The following is a 12021-nucleotide window of genomic DNA, read 5'->3' as shown; positions in this document are numbered from 1 at the left end:
TTCAACGCGTCCAGTGGCGAGTCATATGCGAAATCTCGCGGAGGTGATAGTATCCCCGAAAATGATCACTCTAAATAGCTCGAGAATATCGCCCCTGAATAAAGCTTACATTCGCTCTGCGAGATATCCCACCACGCGGCTGATGACCGTTACGGGAGCATTTGTTGCCGACATCCGCGGCACGTCGTTTCTTGTTGTGAAGCACCGCTTCGTCATGACGGCTCACCAAAGCTTCGCTTACACCGACGCCAACAGTGTGTGGGATCTGCATGATTCTTTATTACGTGATGTTGTGTATTTAACGGCAGGACGCCAAGAGATGCGATCATCCACAATTAAGCCCAAATAACGGTGTTGTCGCACCCAGCTTATCGGTGTTTCGTCAAGGTACAGTCGGCTCCTTGGTACAGTCCCTTATAAAAATGACTATTGATATGTTGTTGGCATATTGTCGAGGAATTGTTGACACAATATCCTTTCAATAATGCCTCAATAGTTATTGAACGTACACAACAATACCTCAACAATAAAGTTGTTGAGCGCTTCACAACAGTAAAGTCATTGACTAATTGTTGTTGACATATTGTTGAATAATGTTGAGTATTATAGAGAATTGTTGAGCAATATTGACATTGAAGATATATCTGAAAGCAAAGCTTGTCGCCGTAAGCATCTTACGTAAGCAAAGGCATATCTTACGTAAGCAAAGCTTGTCGTCCGATTCTAGCATGCTGATTCTAGCATGACGGCTTCTGAAGCCCAGGCGAAACGTCAGCGAAGAGCCACCGACCCTGAATTTAGGGCAAACGAAGCGGAACGCCTGCGGCAGCGTCGTCCTGCCACAAGCTCTCCCAGTTCCGACTCGAGAGCCTTTGGTTCAAGTTATGTGACACTCTATATATTTAGTGGTGATTAAGTGAACAATAAAACAATATATATGTGCAAAACACATACACGTCTACGTTCGGATATATATTCAATGTCAATATTGCTCAACAATTCTCAATAGTACTCAACTTTATTCAACAATATGTCAACAACAATTAGTCAATAACTTTACTGCTGTGAAGCGCTCAACAACTTTATTGTTGAGGTATTGTTGTGTACGTTCAATAACTATTGAGGCATTATTGAAAGGATATTGTGTCAACAATTCCTCAACAATATGCCAACAACATTTCAATAGTCATTTTTATAAGGGATATATATCTGCGCAGTAGATGCTTTGGCGGATTTGCAGCCACGCAATCGTGTGCCAGAAATTGCATAACATATGGACTTCAGCAGTGGTGGCCATACAAGCGTCCACCCTAGCATTCTCGTGAACATCCATCTCGCAGGGAACTTGCTCTTTCAAAAACTACCAGCTGCGGCGGCTCAGTGAATATGGCGCTTTACTGATTGATATGTCCTTGGTGCGATTCCCCTCGATAAGGCTGCGTTGTGATACATACGCTCGCGCATCGCGGTTTGGGTGCACTTTGACGAAACCCAGGTAGTCTAAATTAATCCGGAGCACCCCATACGTTCCTCATAATCCGCATGGTGCTATGGGATGTTAACCTTCGCCAGATCTCTCTCGGAAAGCTCGTCGTGCTTGCCTCTCGCACCTGGGGTCGCATATAATAAGTGGGGACGGGGCCGCCTTGACTGCTATAGAGGTGCTGGCTGCGACCAAACAATGGCTCTGCAGGTGTACCAGTCATCTGTACTCTCAAGCATGATGTATGCGTTACCAGTCCTGAACGTACCACCAAGTTCGATGGCCCAACTGGAACGAGATCATCGCGTCGCCCTTCGACCAATGCTGGGATTACCTCGTGAATTGCAATCTGTTCCATTACTCACTGAAGCGCATCAATTACCCCTGAGGCTGCAAGCAGAACAGAGAGCTCTATATCATGTGAGCGTCTGAACCGCGCATCGAATGGTCAATCGCTCCTTGATCGTCTGATTCACCGCCCGTTCTCTCGCATGGGAAAATGGCGGCATTATTTATGAACATAGCTGATGTTTCTGAACATGCTACTTCAGTTACCAAACCATCACCAAACACGTATTCCCCCTTTACCTCATAATCCCTGACATACACAAAAAGTCTGTTTCGGCAATATTCCAATTGGCTCAGTCGCACTTGTTTGAAAGATTTCCAGATTATCTTCAAAAATTCACAGATGCATCTGTACACAGAGGCGTCGAGGCGCCTCTGCAGCTTTTTTCTGGCCTTTGACTCAAGTACGACGTATATTTCATATACCCCATCCAGCCTCGTCAACAACTGCGGAGATAGCAGCAATTAACTTTGCACTGAAATACGTGCAGGAGGAGTTAATCACATCGAAGATTGTCATCTTTACGGACTCCCGCGCTGCACTTAGCAGATTACAACACAATATATTCAATGACCAGCTGTGCGCAGCATAACTGCACTCTGCCAACAAAATTTCATCACGTGGGTTATCTCTCGTTGCCCAATGGATACCTTCACACCTTGAGATTGCCGGAAATGAAGAGGCTGATCGGCTGGCTTCAACTTGCGCTCATAACGACTGTGCTTGCCCTGAAATTGTGTGCAACCTTGATGACACTCGTCTGCTGATTCGGTGCCACCTATAGACGTTTTCACGAGGGTGCTTCCGACGGTCTGGCGTGGAGAGTATGTGTCAGTGTTGCCTGTTCGGTCTGGACTGTGAGCTTGCCTTGCGCTTGCATTGCGGAGTGGTAGCTTTCCTTCGAAGTTTCCGTTTATTTTTGTCACGAATGACTTACGCTCGTAAATAATGACATATATACTCATCAAAAGGCTACAGGCCAGCACTGTGCAGTTTATGGGTGCACAAACAACCAGCGGAAAATAACGATTTTGGGGACTAAGTGTGTCCACAACACAGCACTCCGCGAGACCACTGCCGATGTGATATGTTCATCACGTTTCGCCGGTTTCCTGCATCACCTGAGGACTTGGCATTCCAGTCTAATGTGAACCAATGCACACATCAGTAAAATAACGCATTTTAGTAAACCTTTTTCGGCACATTTCCCAATAGGTTGCGAGAATTGTCAGCTCTTCGATGCAATATTTTCTCGATGTAGTGGCAGAGGCTGCATTTGTTATTCTTTCAAACAGGACTTCATTCCAGTGCCTAATACAGGGGCCACGCGGCGCACTTTTGATCGTGATAGAGGCCGATCTGGGTCAAATTTCTTGGTCGCGATTGGCTTCTTTGCTCAATCTGCGGAAGGGAGCCAATCGCGGTTGAACATTCCGATCCAGATCGTTCTCGATCGCTATCAAAAGTAGCCGTGTGACACCGGTATAAGACAAATTGAAGCACTCTGCGAGAGAACTAGTCGGTAAATACACTTCGCAACTATCTGGAAAAATCGTGTCCTATGGAAGATGTGTGCAGACCCTGTGTCTACCAAAACATTGTCTCTGCGTTCACACGCACCCTGCGCGGCCCTGCCCATAAAGTTAATAACTTCAACAGTGTGGTGCTGCATCGAGCTCACCCATCTTTGAGCGTTGTCTATGTGCTTGGGCAGCAAGAGAATGCAAAAACGAACGTGTCAACCTCATCAGCGCGGCCTAGCACCAGTGCTAGAGTTCGGGAACCGTAATGCGCAAGCTGTGCATGGCGTAGAAATGCGCTAAATGAGCCCGCGCAAGTTAGAACGTAAAAAATGGTATTCGCATGGGTACGCGCGGACAATAGCATCATGCTTGCAAGAATAACAGTAACGAAAAAAATAAATTATTCGCACAGTCGATCAAGTGAAATACTTACGTGCGTGCAGTGACCGCTTCGCTGACCACTAAGCGCTTTTCACTCACGGTCAGTAGTGGTTTACACTCATATGCATATGTATTTATTCGACAATTGTTGAGACTCGACATTACTTTATTATGAACATTGCACAGAAACTAGAGAAAGAGCAGAGATGGCCCTAACGCTGCAATATTATTGGCTTATTTCGGTTCAGAGATAGCGCACATGAACAATTCCTTCCGTACGCCGTATCTTCAATACAAACTTCGCGCACGATCTACGTTAAGGTTCACCGTGAGCGAAGCTTGTTCCAAATTTAGACATTCGAAAGAAAAGCCATTCCATGTAAACGAACGTAAAAAATAGATAAACAAATATCTCTTTATAACAAGTCCTGTTATAATCCCTATTGGGATTGACAGTATGTATAAATAAATAACTACTAAATACTAAAAATAGAAATCTAGCACCTGGGCTGTATCAGTTGCGCTGGCATCTGTGATCACTGTCGCGCGTCGGTTCGCTGCAGGTACCGTGCTGCTCGATCGCCACGCTTATGTTTTGACATTTGGTTATAAGCACACTGCACCCCACCAGATCCAATAAATTTTGCATGATTGAGCTGTTAAGTTGCGTCGGAAGCGTATGGAGTAACCACCGCATATCTACCAACCAGTGACACGCGTCGTCGGGCCGCCGGCGCCTGGTTCTAAGCATTGCCCGACAGCTACGTACGCGCCTGCTTTCGCTAAATGAGGCAACCCTCAACCGCGAAACCTAATGGTGATCAGATTCAATCGACGATACAGTCACATGTGCCCAGCAATAACAATGAAATATACCGCTGATTATCGCTTCAGGTCTCGACGAAGCAGACGCGGCTGCCGCCGCTACCGACGACGAAACACCACATCCACTGGCACTGGCTGGGCTTGCTGTTGCCATGGCACACCACACTGAGCGCTCACGCGAGCACGTGAAACATGTAACAAGTCAAGCCGCACAAGACAAGCGAAACGGAAGAAAACAATCGAAATAATGCGCGGCGAAGATCACACAAACGAAGTGCGGCCGGCCTGCTCTCTCGTAAGGCGCACAGTCCAAACCGGCGGCATAACATGTTCTGACGCTAGACGTCGCCCGCGTCGGCAAATGGCGCTGCTCAAACGTCGGTTTGTGAAAAGGTCTATACTCAAGCAGCATCCAGACGAGCGCGTCGCAAAAGGAACGTTCCCGCCCCGTGTCTGCGGTCGAGGCCTGCCTCGTCGCGCTAGAGCGCAACTCCTGAAGCTAAGGGTTGGCTATGTGAACGTGTGCGGACGTTTATACAGACAAGGACGCGTGGCCAGTCCATCGTGTACGTCTTGCGGTTGCTGCGAGATACTTCAGCACCTGAAATTGTAGTGTCCCGCTTTCAGTGCGCAGTGCATGTCACTAGAGAGGGACTATCGTCGCCTTGTCCTGCGATGTACAACACTAGACGAATGTTTGTACCCCAGTGGTTGTGCGTCTCGACGCGATCAGACTCATCGCTCTCTCCTTACTTTTCTAGAAGTAACGAACTTAGGGGCACGTTTGTAACTCAGACACTATTTCTTCTATTTAACATTGTTTAGTATACCGTGACCTGCAGTGACGGGCCCTATTCTGTGTGACCTGTACTCTGTGTTCTACTTTATTATTTGAGATTTGTCATCTCGCTCTTTCCTTCTCTCTCCTCCCCTCCTTCCTATCTTCCATTTATATGTTTCTGTCTCCTCCTTTCTGAAGAGTAGGCAGGCGCTGTGCCTCTTCCGGTGGCAGTTGCCAGCTTTGCTCCTGGTTAACATCCCTGCCTTCTCTCTTTCTCGCCTGCTCCTGTGTATATGTTTTCAAATCAAATAGTAATAATAATAATAAGAAGAACAAGAAGAGAATTGTGTATGAAATCTTACTGCTAAGCTATGATCTCTACAGAAGCCGCAGTCATACTGCACTCTTCTGAGCCCGCTTGCTGCCGCGTGAGCGAAGCAAACGCCAGCACCCTAATTTGTGTGCACTAGCGCAAAATTTCTTATATTTCGTATCATTTAAATATTTATTCACGTTCTCCTGCTTTGACATTGACGGAAGCACAATGTATGAAAATACCGAAGTTGCTAAAGGTCTCTTTTTTTTTAATGCGCACGAACTTTAGTGTCTGCATGCAATTACACGAGACGAGATGCACCGACCTCGGAGCACCAAATGACGGCTAGCAACGAGTCATAACGTCAGCCAGCCGCAATCACATGGCTGTAAATGTGACTTTCATGCCCGGTGGGGAAAGAAGGCGATGCGGTACGCACTAAGCGTGGCAACTTTCAGGAAAAGCTGCGTTCCGGGCGCGCAGCTATAGCTCTATAGCTGTCGCCTCTCCGTGGGCCGGCCCAGAAAGAAACTCGTGGAGGTTCCCACCGTTACACGCACCGGCAGCTAATCGTTCTTTACGTGAGAGTCGCTTGTCACGGCGGGGTCGATTTATGCCCCCTACTGGCCGACCTCGGATGTCCACTTAGATGTGCGCCCATACTGCGCCACGGCTGCTGCCGGACAGATTTACAGCCGGCAACTGGGATTTCATTTCGTTCCGCCGTGGTCGCAGCCTGCTGCCCAGTGCGGCCACCGTCGTTGAAACTTGGGGCCCCACGCTCTGCTTTTTCAAGTGTCGTGCTATTGTATAGCCTGCTCGCGCGCGCCCACGATCGCTAGGCGACAAACGGCTTTCACCCACACGCACCAAAGAGAAACGTGCGCTACGCCTCCGTTTGCAACCTTGCCTCCGGCCTTTTCGCACTTTATTTCTTGTGTCGCTTCTCTTAGTTTCTTCCATCGAAGCGTCCCAGAGGGCCACTGGTCCCCTCTCGACCCTCCGGCTGTTCAAAATGCGACGAAGCTAATGGCTCCGTATCGCTTTACGCCATTGGTCACGGCGGCGACTCTTTCAAGAGCCGCTGCCTTCGCGGTGCGTACATCACGGATGCCTCTCTTCTTTGCCGCTCAAGATTTAGCAGCATTTCCGCTAAGAAACAAGTCGCTTTGTATTTTTCCGCACCATTTCTTCCAAGGCACAAGCGACATTGAACCATAGGTACGCCAGTAAGAGCATATTCTAATTTATGAATGGAAACGCTACTGTCAAGCGCCAATAACGTAATGGTCACATTGTAAACCGTGATAGTCGTCTGTGAAACAACACCGTTAGCCCTTTATTTGGTTCTATGAACACCTGACATTTTTTTTTTTTTTTTGCATGCTACTCTCCTTCTTTCGCTACCGTCTTTAAGAGAAACGGAAAAGTTATTTGATCAAAGATCCAGAATTTTGTTTTGTCTGATGTTGAGACAGAGTCAGTGACTAACGGTAGTGGTGTACACGTCATTATTTAGCATTCAAAATATACATATCTGGGTCTAGATTGGCCTCTATCTCCTACATATAGACGATGGGTCATGATAGAGGAGAGGAGTGAATTAAAATGAGGATGAAAATAAATTTTGTGTTCTCTCAGGTTTTTTAAGAAATCAAGGGGGGGGGGGGGGATGTGGGGACGGACTCTATGCAGCATGACCCCTGACTGCGGACATCGGCCGATCATGCGCAACCATGCTGCATACTGCGCGTTTGTTTTCGTCTTTTTCTTGATGGGTTTGTCCACATATTTTATTATGACGCACGAACTTGCGAACCTTGGCAACTACTTATCCGCCACGCTATACTTAGGGGTAAGCACCGGAACCATTCTTGTAGGCAAAGTAAACGATAAAAGGCAGCGAGGCACTCAAACTCAGGAATGGTCAGAAAGGACGACTTTAGGAGCACTGCCCCACGTAATCTTAAGGCTCTTTGTACCAACTCTACTATCTTCAGGAATGAGATAACGGTTATATAAAAAATTTACTTCTCATTCCTTCTTTGAGAACATGTGCTGATGAAGAAAACAGTTTTATCTTGTAATGAATGCACTGCAGAGGCACTCGCTATCAATTTAGAGTTTAGCCTAGTGCTAAAGTCATGCATGTAATCATAATAATAATCTTTTTCTTCGACACGTCTTCACTTGTGGAATGCAACCTACGCACAACTATTCCACACTAATGGAATATTTAATTAATGATGAGCCACTTCAGCCTTATTACCTTAGGCATTGGTTCCAGCTGCCATGAAAAATTAACATTGGTAAATTTGTGCAACATCTCATAAACCAGAAACCAATTTAAAGAGGCGCTATTAATGCGATTACATCCCTCCCTCCGCTCCTTAAATCGCTCTCTTTTGGGCCCCCTTGAACACCAGGCTTTTTCTGGAAACAAGTTCCTGCAAACAGCATACAACTTCGAAATGTCACCAGCATGCTCTTCAAAATAGAATCCCATTTTCCTTCTGATTCGCCAAGTAGTTCTCTCGCGAAGATTTAGGCGGGCCTCAGTTTTCCTGGGCCTAAACCGCCGTTCAGCTCATGGTGTCCTCGACCGGTCGTACTTTTCCGACATCATGTGGGCGCCAAAAACATGGCCGAAACCAGACACTGGCGCGGCTATTTTGATGCCGGCAGGCCACGTGATTCTCCCTCAGCGCGCCATGGAAGAATAACTTTATTTCCAATCATTCATGCACTGCGAACGGAAGTTATGTGTGCCTGTTTGGTTCCCTAAATACGCTGAAATTTGGTGAAGCACTCGTACTAACGGCGTAGGAGATGCACAGGCGGAACGATTGTCGGCCAAGCATGACGGCATAATGTTTGTTGTTGTTGTAAAACTTTATTTGACGCTATTTACAGAGGTGTTGCGCGGCTGCCCGCCGGGATATTCAGTATCGATGCTTCTGTTCCCAGCTGGGCTCAGCAGGGTCGGTTCCCTTAATCCAGGGCTCCGTTGGCCTCAGCCGCCTTGCGAGCTCGCGGCACTAGCTAGACCGATTTGTTCTTCGCGGCGGTCGCTGGCCAGTAGGGCCTCCAATTGCTTCGCACTTGGGTTGCACCAGGGGCATTTGTCTGGGTATCGTATCGGGTGCATTTTACTTAGTATGTATAGGTCGGAAAAGGTGCCTGTTTGAAGTTGTCTCCACATAACCAAGGCTGCTGCAACAGCGCCACCACCACCCCGACCCCCTCAGATACGTTTAGAGACACCCACGTGTGGTCATGAGATGACAGCCGTGTAATCAGAAAAATGCGAGAGAACTGCAATGGCCGCCTGAACAATTCCTGAACAATTCCTGAAAATTACTCAACTAGTCCTATAAATCCGAGAGGTCCTTCATCGCCTCGTGGAGCAAGGACACGACGTAACCTTTCAGTGGCTCCCTAGCCACTGTGGCGTAATGGGCAACGAACATGCCGATGAAGCTGCTCGATCTGCTCATGAAGACGGCGCGCAGGAACCAATCCCCATGTCAAGAACGAATGCAGCAGTGAAACTTCGAGTGCTTGCAAACGATGCCACACAATCGTTGTGGAACACACTTAGTTTGCAGCACACACGTCCGCATCGACTGGACCCCTGTCTTCGACCTCTACCTGGACTATCCCGACCCGAAACAACGCTACTTTAGCGATCGTGGCTTGCGGTCGCATTTACGAAGTCGTTTGCTTTTCACATCGGATGGGAGGGTAGTGCTGCACGGGACCACTGCGGCGACGAGGAAACTATCGAACACGTTCTTTGTCACTGTCCCCGATACAGCACACACAGGCAGTCACTAGCGACCGCGCTGGCGCGTCTTGACGACCGGCCGCTTTCGGAGCAGGCAGTCCTGGAACGCCAGCCTATACAGTCGTCACACAAGAGGTCAGTGTAGCACTCTTGGAAGTTTTTGCGTTGGAGTGGACCATCTGACAGACTATAGTTCTCACGGACGTTTCCAACCTCCTCTATTTCTTTCATTCATTTTTTTTTTCATGACTGCTTTTTCTCTACGCTTTTCTTTCCGTATTTCATTTCCCCTTACCCTTCCCCCAGTGCAGGGTAGCAAAACAGAATCTTTTCCGGTCAACCTCCCTGCCTTCCCCACCACGTTTCTCTCTCTCTCTCTCTCCCTGAAAACTACTAGAGAAGAGGTTGCCCAGTGCTTGAAAAAGAAGTGGTGTGCAGCTCCGCTTGCCAACCACAACTACCTATGGTTAACGGGCAACCTCACTGCCTTTCTATACATCCTCTCCCTCTTTCTCATGCGCGCAGCATCGGGAGACCCTTGGCACCGATCGCGGAGCACTTGACGAAACTTTTCCAACCCCATTTTTTACCCAAGGCTCTTCGAAATGGTCGTTTTCCGCGGTTTCCCCGCATTCACAGTGTAATGCTTCGAACCCACATTATATACGCGGCAATATTTTTCTGCTACAGCCGAGAACGATTGCTCACTGTGAACCGTATACTCACTATTCGCTTCAAACAAATGCACACAAGACACATTTCACGACACTAATTACGTTCGTTCTGAACGTAATTTCGGTGTTCAAGGGCGAATTAACAATGCAAATGTCATCTACTCGCTTGCGCTAAGTGGTGCAAAGCGCAGAGGACGCTCGGCTGGAAATCGCGCGATTGTATGTTCGACCCTAGGTATATCTCACCTCGGGTATCGTTTTTTACGTTATGTCGTGCCGCACCTCAGCCGAAGCGTGAAGGACGAACGAACGAACGCGATCAGCTCATTTCCTAGCTCATAAGTGCTGCAGGCAGGAAAACGCCGCTAACATTTGTTTAACTATCTGACTCTTGCTACCCCTCAAATCTTCCACTGAGGTAGCATTTGGCAGTGAGTTCCACCTAATACCACATTTGCGAGCATTACTTACCTTTCAAGAGCAGAATAAAGCAGAAGTGCTTGTCATCTGCGGCAACACCACCCAAAAAACGCGACCATGCCTTTAAAGTTCGGGAGATAACTTCCAGAGGCAATTTGCTGAAGTATTCAGTATTCATTCATCTGAGTGGAACAGGCTTCCTGAAAACGTTGTAAGCATCGCATCTAATTCTCAGTTTTATAAGTGTGTTCAAGCTCTATAGCGCTGCTGTTACCTGATTTTGTACTCGTTTTGTTTTCTGCACTGTACTTCTGTACTTGTTTTGTTTTATACGGGTATCATACCTAGATGCTAGCGATCTATTGCCTTTGTTTACCTGCTTGTAAAGCCTTGTTTCGCTTGTGTGACACTGTGTTTAATGTTTGCATCCACAAATGTATAAATATGTCTATATCCCCCCCGCTGTAATGCTCTTCGAGCGAATGCGGGTTTTTGTAATAAATAAATAAATAAATATTGCTGCAACTGAATGGTGGCGCCATCTGTCACTGCTATGTTGGAAGGCGCCTTTTACTGCAAGTGTGACAGATGGCGCCACCATTCCGTTGCATCAAAAGCAGCATTTCTTGGCTGTGTCGCAGATGACGAGCACTTCAGTTTAATTGTGCCCGAAACAGGCGAGTACTGCTTGCAAGCGTGCTATTAGACTGAACTCTCTAGAAAATGCTACCTCTGTACGAAATTTGAGCTGTAATGAACCAGCGCTTTAGCTGGAAGAACACTAGGGTACTTAGCAAACATGCTGCATTCTGTGGGACTGAAGTCAGTCAGTGCTAATGCTAGTAGAAATCCTGAAAAAAGCCCCAGTTCCAAAATATATCTGTCTACGAAATGAGCGGCGAAATACATTCGCATTTCAAGTACTCGCATTTGCCCGAAAACCGTATTGTAAGGACTGTGGCAATATATATATATATATATATATATATATATGTGGCACGCCTATAGATTTCGTGGCATCATTCGGGAATGGATGTTTCGAGACTGGTCCTATATAGCGAGGGTGCAGACTAAATGAAAATTCCTTCAGTATTGACCGGTTTCTAGTGCGCCCTTGCAATATATGATATGAATTAAGAATTGAGTAGGGATGTTCGATTAGTTAATTACCGAATCGACTGGAGTAAGAATATTCGACAAAAACGACCTCCGAATATTTACTGGAATATGGAATATTTTCTTTTTTAGAAACAACAATAAACATAAAATTTGCACAGAGAGCGCCTGGGGAAAAAAAGGAGAAGCTTATTTACGTTATTTGATACGAGTGTCAATCAATTGAAAACTTAAATTATTTTTTCAATCTAATGCATTGAGCGAATGAGAAGAAACACCTTTACCATACGTTTTCTACATGATCTCCCCCACGCTAAATAGAGGCCTCCAACGCTTGCAAAGTGCCTGAATTCCCGTGGAACAAAA

This window comes from Dermacentor silvarum, chromosome 1 (assembly GCF_013339745.2).
Source record: "Dermacentor silvarum isolate Dsil-2018 chromosome 1, BIME_Dsil_1.4, whole genome shotgun sequence".
NCBI classification, from domain to species: Eukaryota; Metazoa; Arthropoda; class Arachnida; order Ixodida; family Ixodidae; genus Dermacentor; species Dermacentor silvarum.
Note: the sequence above shows the minus strand (reverse complement) of the source record.